At 46.4% G+C, this 12995-nt stretch overlaps 5 non-coding genes across 5 annotated transcripts; 3 read left to right on the forward strand and 2 right to left on the reverse strand.

Annotated features, from left to right (window-relative positions):
- Positions 1 to 4016: 4016 nt before the first annotated feature.
- On the reverse strand, positions 4017 to 4089 carry trnav-cac. Its single transcript has one exon. It is a non-coding gene; the product is annotated as a tRNA-Val (tRNA).
- A 3973-nt stretch (positions 4090 to 8062) lies between these two features.
- Positions 8063 to 8136, reverse strand: trnan-guu. The gene has a single exon. It is a non-coding gene; the product is annotated as a tRNA-Asn (tRNA).
- Positions 8137 to 9225: 1089 nt separating this feature from the next.
- On the forward strand, positions 9226 to 9298 carry trnav-aac. The gene has a single exon. It is a non-coding gene; the product is annotated as a tRNA-Val (tRNA).
- A 1684-nt stretch (positions 9299 to 10982) lies between these two features.
- trnav-uac lies at positions 10983 to 11055 on the forward strand. Its single transcript has one exon. It is a non-coding gene; the product is annotated as a tRNA-Val (tRNA).
- Positions 11056 to 11554: 499 nt separating this feature from the next.
- On the forward strand, positions 11555 to 11627 carry trnav-aac. Its single transcript has one exon. It is a non-coding gene; the product is annotated as a tRNA-Val (tRNA).
- The last annotated feature ends 1368 nt before the right edge of the window (positions 11628 to 12995 follow it).

Raw genomic sequence — 12995 nt, forward strand, 5'->3', positions numbered from 1 at the left:
TCTAAACAAACGGCTTCTTCCAATAAGTTACATGGCCTTTCAGCGGAACCGTTAGAAGCTGCAACAGTACATTGAGGTTCAACATTGCACACGGCCACTGATTGTGACGCTCACAGCAGTTTCTGTCGTGTAGTGGTTATCACATTCGCCAAACACGCGAAAGGTCCCCGGTTCGAAACCAGGCAGAAACATCGCGTGCTCTCATTTTGTGTGACGAATGTTTGCACAAAATACCTTTCTTCCTCAATCTCGCACGTTCGAGGAACATGAGATTTGGTCTCTCATGAGATATTAAAATTCCTGCAACAAAGTAAGAAATACGGAATATTCAAGACGCCAAAATAGAAAAGCCTTCCCTATTTTGCCACGATTCGGATATTAGCAGTTTGTTCATCCACCACAGAATCTTTTGGGTTTACACATGCAGATGAACATATTTAATCGCCCTTTCAAACATCACTAAATGTACGATAAAAGCAACTTACTGCGTATGCGTCAATGGGAAAGAAAAACAGAAAACACAGGACAGTCTCATCAGGTCTGACAGCCTCTGTAGAGAGAGATGGCAAGTGTCGTTTCGAGCCTGGGTGACTCTTTGTCGAAGAGTAGACGGCGGGATTCATTCACATTGGGTTTGCTTTGAGAAGCTGAGCTCAAACTGCATGGAACCAATACGTTCCCGAGCAGCTTGTCTCTGTGTGGGCATTTTAATGACTAATTCTGGTGGACTCAGACAGCTCTTTGTTCCTTTCATTTTTATCAGTTCAACAACTTCAGACTGTGAACTCTCACTTCCCCCTTCACCACATGTTTTTTCCATCAACTTATCATCCCTTCCATTGATATGTTTTACCCTCAGCAACGCCCACCTCCCACCAGCCCATACCATCCTACTTCAGCAATCTGATCCCTGTTTGTAATTGTTCTCTGACGCACTGCTTACCTTTGTTCTGCCATTAACACATTCTGACCGCTTGATGCGCCATCAGCACCTTTCATAGCCTTGATTAGCCTCATTTACATTCCCTTTTTCTTTCTGCTCGAGACAGTTTCGGCATTTCCCACCTATTGCTAGCCCTCTATCGAGACCCAATACAGCACTCCACCACCCCCACCCTCACCCACAATCGTCTGAATCTCCAGTTCCAGTTCTCCAGCTTTGACAAAGTGTCCACTTGACTGGAAACGACAGCTGCCATTTCGCTCCCCAGAGGCTGTCAGACCTGCTGAGATTATCCAGTATTTTCTGTTTTTGTTTCCGTTTGAAGCATCCGCAGTAAGTTGCATTTGTCACACATTTAGACATGTTTGAGATGGTGATTAAATATGTTCATTTGAAAATCGCTGAAACTCTGTTGTGGATGAACTAGCTGCTAATATCCGAGGTGTGCCAAGATAAGAAAATTCTTCACCTCTCATTGCCTGCCGAAAATTCAGTGCTTGGGCCTTAATGTTCAATTCAGTGCAGTGGCTCGTGTGAGACGAAATTTCATAGTCCTGGAACACACGAGATTCCGGCAACATTCAGGAAATAGAATTATTTTGTGCCCAATAATTGTGCAAACTTTCCTGCCCGGTTTCGAACCGGGGACTTTTCGCGTGTGAGGTGAATGTGATAACCACTACACTACAGAAACCGCTGGCAACCAAGGGACGTGCGGAATGTACAACCTCACTGTGTTGCTGCAGATTCTGATGGTCTGTTTGAGAGGCCTGGTCCCTTGTTGCAAGCGACAGCTGTGTCTGAAATTAACAGATGTCTCAACATATAAAGCCGTGAGATGTAGAAATTATATCGAAATTAACATAAATTATATTTTGCTGAATGTCGGTCTTAAATTTGTGCTCTTTGGTCTCGAGGTCTGGTTCTCGTTTAAGGATTTTCAATCAATGCCTATGGGAGTGGACGTGGGTTTAAATCCAGGACAGGCTCTTTACTCCAGGTCAGAGATTACGAATTGTTTGCGAGGCTGACGGCGGGGTTGATTTACATTGGCCCACTCTGAAAAAGATTTCTCAGGACTCGGAATGTTTACGTCGTTTCTCTCCCCACAGATGATGCGAGAGAGAGAGAGAGAGAGACAGTGTCTGAGCTGGAGTGCGTTTGGATAAAATTGATGCTCCAGATCTGTGTTAACCACAGGGACGTGACCCATCTAATCCACAGAGCCAAAGTGGAGAATTGAACTGACTGGGGAGCTGGAACTTAACGCTGACCTCCCGGACCTCGGCGTCGTGAAATGTTCCAAAGAAGCTCAACAGCCACTCGAGGAACAGCAGCGCATCTTTCCACTGTGCTCAATACAGCTTTCACACTCAGTGTGTGTTCAGTAGTTTCACACTGTAAATGCTGCACCCATTTTGTGTTTCCTTCCATCGCAGATTTGGGATTCAATCTTGTTTCCACTTGTTCTTTGTGTCCGGGCGGTAGTTGTTGATCAATATGCCATCTATAGCTCCTCCAGACATATCTTTTGTTTCTTTGTTTCTTCCATTGCGCTCACAGAGAGCTGGCACAGACACGGCGGCCGGAATGGCCTCATACTGTGGTGTCATTATTCTCTGATTCGATGCTAACCTAACTCTGTGGCCAGGGTCCCAAGGCCTCTTCTTATTTAATCTCTCCTGGCTTGCCCCCCATTAGAGCCCTTTCCTGTTGTTCTGTTTCCTCCCTCCGGTAATTCACTTGGTTAAGACGTACCACATTTCTAACCTGTCCCGGTTTTAATAAAAGGTGATGGTGAAAGACGAACTTTGTTGTCCTGTCGACAAATGCCGCCTGACTACCTGAGATGTTGCAGTACTTTTGGCGTTCTCCGCAGATGTTAGATTGATTTTCGATGGCAATGACAGTATGCTTTGACTCTTTTTGCGGGGCTCGTTGGTCTAGGGGTATGATTCTCGCTTTGGGTGTGTCGCTGTCGGAATTTACGAGAGGTCCAGAGTTCAAATCCAGGACGAGCCCTTCGATGCAGTTTTCCCGTTGGTCAAACCGCATGTTTTCTTCATTTCTTTGCGGCGTCGACGGCGGGATTCATTCACATTGGGTTTGCTTTGAGAAGCTGAGCTCAAGCTGCATGGAACCAATACGTTCCCGAGAAGTTTGTCTATGTGTGGGCATTCATATTTCTATTGACTAATTCTGGTGGACTCAGACAGCTCTTTGTCCCTTTCATTTTATCAGTTCAACAACTTCAGACTGTGAACTCTCACTTCCCCCTTCACCACATGTTTTTTCCATCAACTTATCATCCCTTCCATTGATATGTTTTACCCTCAGCATCGCCCACCTCCCCCCCAGCCCATACCATCCTACTTCAGCAATCTGATCCCTGTTTGTAATTGTTCTCTGACACACTGCTTACCTTTGTTCTGCCCTTAACACATTCTGACCGCTTGATGCGCCATCAGCACCTTTCATAGCCGTGATTAGCCTCATTTACATTCCCTTTTTCTTTCTGTCTGAGACAATTTAGTCATTCTCCACCGATGGCTGGCCCTCTATCGAGGACCAATGTGGCACGCCACCCCCGCCCCAGCCACAATAGTCTGAATCTGACCCTATTTCCAGTTCTCCGGCTTTGACAAAGAGTCCACTTGACTGGAAACGACAGCTGCCATTTCGCTCCGCAGAGGCTGTCAGACCTGCTGAGATTATCCAGTATTTTCTGTTTTTGTTTCCGTTTGAAGCTTTCGCGGTAAATTGCATTTGTCACACATTTAGAAGTGTTTAAGATGGTGATTAAATATGTTCATTTGTAAATCGCTGAAACTCTGTTGTGGATGAACTAGCTGCTAATATCCGAGGTGTGCCAAGATATGAAAATTCTTCACCTCTCATTGCCTGCCGAAAATTCAGTGCTTGGGCCTTAATGTTCAATTCTGTGTAGTGGCTCGTGTGAGACGAAATTTCATAGTCCTGGAACACACGAGATTCCGGCAACATTCAGGAAATAGAATTGTTTTGTGCCCAATAATTGTGCAAACTTTTCTCACACGAAATGCAAAATGTTCGATGTTTCTGCCCGGTTCGGAACCGGAGACCTTTCGCGTGTGAGGCGAATGTGATAACCACTACACTACAGAAACCGCTGGCGACCAAGGGACGTGCGGAATGTACAACCTCACTGTGTTGCTGCAGATTCTGATGGTCTGTTTGAGAGGCCAGGTCAGTTGTTGCAAGCGACTGCTGTCTCTGAAATTAACAGATGTCTCAACATATAAAGCCGTGAGATGTAGAAATTATATCGAAATTAACATAAATTATATTTTGCTGTCATTATTTTGTAAATCCCTGAAATTCTGTTGTGGTTGAACTAGCTGCTAATATCCGAGCTGTGCGAAAATAAGTAATTTATTTTCTTCTCATTGCCGATCGAAATTTCAGCGCTTGTGACTTAGTTTTCAATTTATTTTATTGGCTCATGTGAGGCGAAGTCTCATATTCCTGGAACACACATGTTTCCGGCAATATTCAGAACCAGAATTATTTTGTGCAAACTTTTCTCATACGAAATGTTGGATGTTTCTGCCCGGTTTCGGGCCGGAGACCTGTCGCTTTTGAGGCGATGTGATAAACACTACACTGCAGAAACCGCTGGCAATCTTTCATAGAAATTAAAGTGCAGAAGGAGGCCATTCGGCCCATCGAGTCTGCACCGGCTCTTGCAAAGAGCACCCTACTCAAGGTTAACACCTCCACCCTGTCCCCATAAGCCTACCATCACTGAGGGAAATTTTGGACACTAAGGGAAATTTTGGACACTAAGGGAAATTTAACATGTCCAATCCACCTAACTTGCACATCTTTGGACTGTGGGAGGAAACCAGAGCACCCGGAGGAAACCCACGCACACACGGGGAGGATGTGCAGATTCCGCACAGACAGTGATCCAAGCCGGAATCGATCCGTGTCCTCAGTGCAGTGAGGCCCAACCATTGCGCCACCGTGCCGCCCTGAGTTTAAACAGAGTTGATACACATTTGCTTGTATCTGCGGCACTTTTTGCGACCTCTGATGCAGGCACCATAGACATTCCATTTCGTTAATTACACGTAGCCTATGGGTATTAATATGCTAATCTTGTTTAATTAACACTATAACTACTTACTGTGCCAAAGCGCCGCCAGTATTATCACAACCATGTCTGACTGAATCTCTCCCAGTGAACTGGACTGGACTGAGTCAGGGATTGTGGAGGAGAGAGGGAACTTAGTGCAGCGCAGGGAGAGGGTCTATTGTGACATCACTCGCCTCCCATCCTATCGGCTTGGCCGACACCATCAGGTGAGTTTCTGACGCCCGCGCTTGAATTTGGCGTCCTCTGCTGCCGGATTCGGTTTACTCCGTGTTAGAATTCGGCTGTTGAGTGGATTCAGTGTTGGTTGCAATGCATATCAGGGCGAGACACCTAGACAGAAATCTAAATTTCAGCTGTTTATACACTATCTTTGTCACTATAGGTGTTTCTAATCAAAAAATGATGCTTAATCTGTGCAAATCATCCCTCGAGTTCTCGGTTCACACCATGGATGCGACGAAGTCGAAAGAATGCCAAGACTTTGGTGGACATGCGGAGGTTAGAACTCAGAATAATAGCAGGGCTCAACAGACTAGTTTTCTTTACTTTGGTTCTGACGAAGAAGGTACAAAAGGGGAACATCGCTTTTTTCAGAGACCAGATTGTCTGGAATTATTTTCATTAGCTGAAGGGTAAATGCCCTATGAAGAGGATAGGTGAATGATATTTCATGCAGCAAGTGTTTGCGAGACAATGAAACGTCATAGAGAACTTAAAATGGATCAGCACCGAGGCACGGGCGGGATTCCAACACGCGATATTTGGTTTACAAGACCAACGCCTTTCCTCTTGGCCACCGCACCTTATGAAAGCAAACGATGTTGATTGCACTGTGAGTTGTTATCATTTGGAGTCTGGCGCAACAATTGATGAGAGAAGAAGAATCAATAGAACATTTCAAAAGGTATTGTCAGAAGTTGAGAATGGAAAACCCCGCGGGATTTATATGCAGGGTGAAAAGAGCAATAGAAAAAATTCTTTCAAATAGGCGCAGGTAGCGTCAGTTCAATCTGCCCCCACCCCTCCGACACGATATTGTTCTCAGTGAGTTGAGCAGGTGCAGGATGGTCACGGGCTGCTGGGTGCTCAACTGTCGCTATTTCCGCTCCATCACCTGTGACTGCAGCTGATAACCGCAGCACAATTTGTCAGCTTTGAGTCTGCGGTGTCCCGGTCACAGCTTCCGTTTGATGGCCTCGCTCCAACACCATTGGGATATTCTAGACATTGCTGCCGCTGCTCGATTCCTGTCATTGGTTGGATCAGCAATGCAGTGGGACCTGAATCTGGATTGCTGCTCTGACAGATAACTCTATCTCCCTCCTGTATTCGGACTCGTCGTTATTCAAGATCCGGCCCACTCTGGTCGTATGGTCAGCCAACTTGTAGATGGAGTTGCAACCAAGTTTTGCCACGCAGTCGTATGTGTACAGGGAGTAGAGTAGGGGGCTAAGTACCCAGCCTTGCGGGGCACCTGTATTGAGGACTATTGTGGAGGAGGTGCTGGTGTTCATTCTTACTGATTGTGGTCTGTTGGTCAGAAAGTCAAGGATCCAGTTGCAGAGTGGAGAGCCAAGTCCTAGGTTTTGGAGCTTTGATATGAGCTTGGCTGGGATTATGGTGTTGAAGGCGGAGCTGTAGTCAATACATAGGAGTCTGATGTAGGAGTCCTTGTTTTCGAGATGCTCTAGGGACGAGTGCAGGGCCAGGGAAATGCCATCTGATGTGGACCGGTTGCGACGGTATGCGAATTGAAGTGGGTCAAGGTGTTCCAGGAGTATGGAGGTGATGCGCTTCATGATCAGCCTCTCGAAGCACTTCATTACAATTGACGTCAGGGCCGCCGGAGGTTAGTCATTGAGGCATGTTGCCTCGTTCTTCTTTGGTACCGGTATGATGGTGGTCTTCTTGAAGTAGGTGGGGACCTCGGAGTGGAATAGGGATAGGTTAAAGATGTCTGTGAATACCTCTGCCAGCTGGTCCGCGCAGGCTCTGAGTGCACGACCAGGGATCCCGCCCGGGCCCGTCGCCTTCCGTGGGTTCACTTTCAGGAAGGCCGATCTGACTTCGGAAACTGTGATGGTGGGTATGGGTGAATTAAGGGCTGCTGGGGCACTCGACAGCGGATTGTTGGTTACCTGCTCAAACCGAGCATAGAATGCATTAAGTTCATCGGGAAGGGGTGCGCTGCTGCCAGAGATACAGCAAGACGACTTACAACACCAGTTTAAAGTCCAACAGGTTTGTTTCAAACATGAGCTTTCGGAGCGCAGCTCCTTCCTCAGGTGAATCACAAAACAGAATCATTTAACCTGGTGTTGTAAGACTTCTTACTGTGCTCACTCCAGTCCAACGCCGGCCTCTCCACATCATGGCCAGAGATATGCTCGACCCGGCCCGGTTACGTAGATCTTTGGGCTTTTTTTCTGAGGGATTCTTCTCCGCTGAGATAGGCCCAAAGAAGATTTTAAGACAGATGTGGTTGGATTCTCAACTGAAAAGGTAATCAAAGGTTATCCGGGGTAAGTGAAATGTGATTCTGAGGTCATGTTCGCACCTGTCACAAACTTATTGAATGTTGGAGAAGGCTCAAGGGGATGAATAGCCAACTCCTGCTCAACATTCGTCTGTTAGCAGGTCCGTGAGGAGGTGTCACAATCTCCTGAGTTATCGAGGGAGACACAGTATCGTTGAGCTGTTCCCAGCTGGGCGCCATGAAGGATATTACAGCGATTGAGGCAACTCCATGCCGCAGCCAGTGCACGGTACGTGTTATCAGAACAGGAAAATCGCTTATTGTCACGAGTCGGCTTCAAATGAAGTTACTGTGAAAATCCCATAGTCGTCACATTCCGTTCGGGGAGGCTGTTACGGGAATCGAACCGTGCTGCTGGCCTGCTTGGTCTGCTTTCAAAGCCAGCGATTTAGCCCTGTCCTAAACAGCCCCTAAAAACATATCATCCAGGAGTGGAACAACAACTCGTCTCTGGGTGGGATCGAACCACCAACCTTTCGGTTAACAGCCGAACGCGCTAACCGCTTGCGCCACGGAGACGACAACAGGATTACAACTCTGTGCATTTCAACGGTGACGGCCAATCCTCTGATTGCCAGGGACCGAATGAGAATGCTGGTAATATTGGTCCCCTGAGGCAGTGCGGAAAGTATCTGGAAGGAGCGTACACATGGTCCCGCGGGCATGGACATTTGTGAGACGTGGAATCATCACAGGCCCGTGGATTTTACAGAACTCACTTGGACAGCACCACACTTTCGTTGAAATACGTCCCTTATCTGGGAACCTCCATAACAGAAAGCAGGAAGTGTCAACATAGATTTGATGTATTTTCGATCAGAAAGTCGATGTTCCGCTGAAGACTACTGGGGGCTCAGACTCATTGGCATAAGGTCGACCTAAGTTAACGGTCTCGGAAGATTTTATTATCCCCACATCTGAGAACTTTTGTTACTGCTGCTCGGAAGTGGATATTCCAAGCTTAAATTTACTGTGCATCGCGACATGCTGATTAATCTCACGAATCCGAAACGGCTCCTCTATTGACCTATACAAGGACAGAGACGGCAATGCAATTGTGCAGAAATAGACCTGAGTATTTTTCTGAATCCAGATCAAACCATCCTCCGGTACAAGGGCAGGAACGCAAATTTGCTGGAATTGAAAATACTCTCTGAGGCTTTCGTACGTGGTTGTAGCTGCTTTGTGACACTGTGCTCATTGCACAGTAATAGACCGCTCCATCCTCCACACTGAGCGCGTTTATATTGAGGTAACCATTCTTTTTAGACTTGTTGGCAGCCGCCAGATATCGTCCTGAGATCTCCTCTTTCTTCATCGTCAGCTGGTTCCCGATGCAGAGCAAAGTGAACACGGCATCATCAGTTCTCGTTTCAGCTGTGGTTACTTTTGAAAGCCCTGCCCTCTCAAATTAACTTCAAGCAAAACATAACTTATCTCCAGTTCAGCAAAGTTCAATATCTGATCCTTTGATAAGTTGAGACATCAGTTTTAAAGAAACGGCTTCTTCCAATAAGTTACGTGGCCTCTCAGCGGAACCGTTAGAAGCTGCAACAGTACATTGAGGTTCAACATTGCACAGGACCACTGACTGCGATGCTCCCAGCAGTTTCTGTAGTGTAGTGGTTATCACATTCGCCTAACACGCGAAAGGTTCCCGGTTCGAAACCGGGCAGAAACATCGCGTGTTTCTCATTTTGGGTGACGAATGTTTGCACAAAATACGTTTCTTCCTCAATCTCGCACGTTCGAGGAACATGAGATTTGGTCTCTCATGAGATATTAAAATTGCTGCAACAAAGTCAGAAATACGGAATATTCAAGACGCCTGGGGAAGAAAAGCCTTCCCTATTGTGCCACAATTCGGATATTAGCAGTTTGTTCATCCACCACAGAATCCTTTGGGTTTACAGATGAACATATTTAATCACCATTTCAAACATGTCTAAATGTACGATAAAAGCAACTTACTGCGTATGCGTCAACGGGAAAGCAAAACAGAAAACACAGGACAGTCTCATCAGGTCTGACAGCCTCTGTGGAGAGAGATGGCAAGTGTCGTTTCGAGTCTGGGTGACTCTTTGTCGAAGCTGGACAACTGGATCTTTGGTCAGGTGTAGACTGGCGGTGTGTGGGGGGGAAGGGGGTGGGGGAAGGCGGGGGGGGGGGGGGGGGAGCGTGAAGCATTGGGCCTCGACAGACGGCCAGCGATGGGTGGAGAATAACAAAATGTGTTGGGTCGAAATAAAAAGGGAATGTAAATGTTTCGAATCAAAGTTAAGAACTGTGCTGCCAGAGGCGATTAGAAGATTAGAATGTGTTAATGGCAGATGACAATGAGGAACAAGGGGCGGATTTCCCAAGAGGGATGCGATTGGCTAGGGGAATGGGGAGGGGGAGACAATGGGAGAGGAAGACGTATCAATGGAAGCAATGAAAATAAGTTGATGGAAATAAACATGTGGTGAAGTGGGAAGAGTGATTTCACGGTGCGAAGTTGTTGAGCGTACTGTAAAATCCGCAAGGCTGCACCGTGCCTATTCGGAGGTTCGGGTGCTGTTCCTCGGCGTTGTGCTGAGCTACATGGGAACATTGCAGCAGGCCAAGATCGGACATGTGGACATGAGAGCAGGACAGTGAGTTCAAATACCAAGCGACAGCAGAGTCTGCCACCAGCTTGTCGATGGAGCGAAGTTGTTTTGCAAAGTGGTCACCCAGTCGGCATTTAGTCTCTCCAATGGAGAGTAGATGGCATTGGGATCAGCAAATGCAACAGGCCAGATTGAAGGATGTCTGAAAGTAATGTGTACTCAAAAGGACAGACACAATCGATACTGTAACTGACTTAGAGGAGATGCCAGGGACTTAACTGAAGCAGCTTTGGGGAAGAAAAAACGGTCTTCCTGATGGAGAAACAGGAAAAGCCAGTGTGGGAATCCAGACTCAATGTTGATTTGCAATTACCCCTCCTTTCTTATACATGAACGGTATTTAGGCTGCAGCATTTTACACACCAAAACACAATGAGGTCAAATATAAGAAACACTTAATTGTCAATTCTTAAACTCAACTCAAGCATTGAATAACGAAACAAATATTGTGTAAAGTCGGTTGCTTTTTTCTGTAGGATTTAAGAATGCTGCATTAATAATAGAAGAGAGCATTCCGCCGTTAGAGATTTGCTGAACAAATGCTTCAGTTCAATATAGGTTCTTCTTCTGGCTTGTAAGTTTAGATATCTATTTTTAAGAAACAGACTTGTTCTTGTAAGAAGTGACATGGCCTCTCAGCCGAACCATGCGAAGCTGCAACAAGGCAGTTGAGTTGAAGGTGACACAGGTCCGTTGGCATCTGTGTGGCCAGCTGTTTCTGTAGTGTAGTGGTTACCACATTCGCTTTACACGCGAATGATCCCCGGTTCGAAACCGGGCAGAAACATCTGGTGCTTCCAGTTTATCTGTTGCTAAATATTACCTCGATCTCGTAACTGATCTTCATCATCGGGGAATAGCAAAAGGCTGGAACAACTGTGGGCCAGTGGCGCAATGGATAACGTGTCTGACTACGAATCAGGAAAATTCAGGTTCGACTCCTGGCTGGCTCGCAGTTAGCTCCTGGTGTTGGCGTCCCCTTTAGTTCTGTGTGTTGGACAGCTGGTTCCCGATGCAGAGCAAAGTGAACACGGCATCATCAGTTCTCGTTTAAGCTGTGGTTACTTTTGAAAGCCCTGCCCTCTCAAATTAACTTCAAGCAAAACATAACTTATCTCCAGTTCAGCAAAGTTCAATATCTGATCCTTTGATAAGTTGAGACATCAGTTTTAAAGAAACGGCTTCTTCCAATAAGTTACGTGGCCTCTCAGCGGAACCGTTAGAAGCTGCAACAGTACATTGAGGTTCAACATTGCACAGGACCACTGATTGCGATGCTCCCAGCAGTTTCTGTAGTGTAGTGGTTATCACATTCGCCTAACACGCGAAAGGTTCCCGGTTCGAAACCGGGCAGAAACATCGCGTGTTTCTCATTTTGGGTGACGAATGTTTGCACAAAATACGTTTCTTCCTCAATCTCGCACGTTCGAGGAACATGAGATTTGGTCTCTCATGAGATATTAAAATTGCTGCAACAAAGTCAGAAATACGGAATATTCAAGACGCCTGGGGAAGAAAAGCCTTCCCTATTGTGCCACAATTCGGATATTAGCAGTTTGTTCATCCACCACAGAATCCTTTGGGTTTACAGATGAACATATTTAATCACCATTTCAAACATGTCTAAATGTACGATAAAAGCAACTTACTGCGTATGCGTCAATGGGAAAGCAAAACAGAAAACACAGGACAGTCTCATCAGGTCTGACAGCCTCTGTGGAGAGAGATGGCAAGTGTCGTTTCGAGTCTGGGTGACTCTTTGTCGAAGCTGGACAACTGGATCTTTGGTCAGGTGTAGACTGGCGGTGTGTGGGGGGGAAGGGGGTGGGGGAAGGCGGGGGGGGGGGAGCGTGAAGCATTGGGCCTCGACAGACGGCCAGCGATGGGTGGAGAAGAAGAAAAATGTGTTGGGTCGAAAGAAAAAGGGAATATAAATGTTTCTAATCAGTGTTAAGAACTGTGCTGACAGAGGCGATTAGAAGATTAGAATGTGTTAATGGCAGATGACAATGAGGAACAAGGGGCGGATTTCACAAGAGGGATGCGATTGGCTAGGGGAATGGGGAGGGGGAGACAATGGGAGAGGAAGACATATCAATGGAAGCAATGAAAATAAGTTGATGGAATAAACATGTGGTGAAGTGGGAAGAGTGTTTTCACGGTGCGAAGTTATTGAGCATACTGTAAAATCCGCAAGGCTGTACCGTGCCTATTCGGAGGTTCGGGTGCTGTTCCTCGGCGTTGTGCTGAGCTACATGGGAACATTGCAGCATGCCATGATCGGACATGTGGACATGAGAGCAGGACAGTGAGTTCAAATAGCAAGCGACAGGAGAGTCTGCCACCAGTTTGTCGATGGAGCGAAGGTGTTTTGCAAAGTGGTCACCCAGTCAGCATTTAGTCTCTCCAATGCAGAGTAGATGGCATTGGGATCAGCAAATGCAACAGGCCAGATTGAAGGATGTCTTATAGTAATGTGTACTCAAAAGGACAGACACAAACGAGACTGTAACTGACTTAGAGGAAATGCCAGAGACATAACTGAACCAGCTTTGGGAAAGAAAAAACGGTTTTCCTGGTGGAGAAACGGGAAAAGCCAGTGTGGGAATCCAGGCTCAATGTTGATTTCGTATTACCCCTCCTTTCTTATACATGAACGGTATTTAGGCTGCAGCATTTTAGACACCAAAACACAAAGAGGTCAAATATAAGAAACACATAATTGTC

Source organism: Scyliorhinus canicula, unplaced genomic scaffold (genome assembly GCF_902713615.1).
Source record: "Scyliorhinus canicula unplaced genomic scaffold, sScyCan1.1, whole genome shotgun sequence".
Taxonomy (NCBI): Eukaryota; Metazoa; Chordata; class Chondrichthyes; order Carcharhiniformes; family Scyliorhinidae; genus Scyliorhinus; species Scyliorhinus canicula.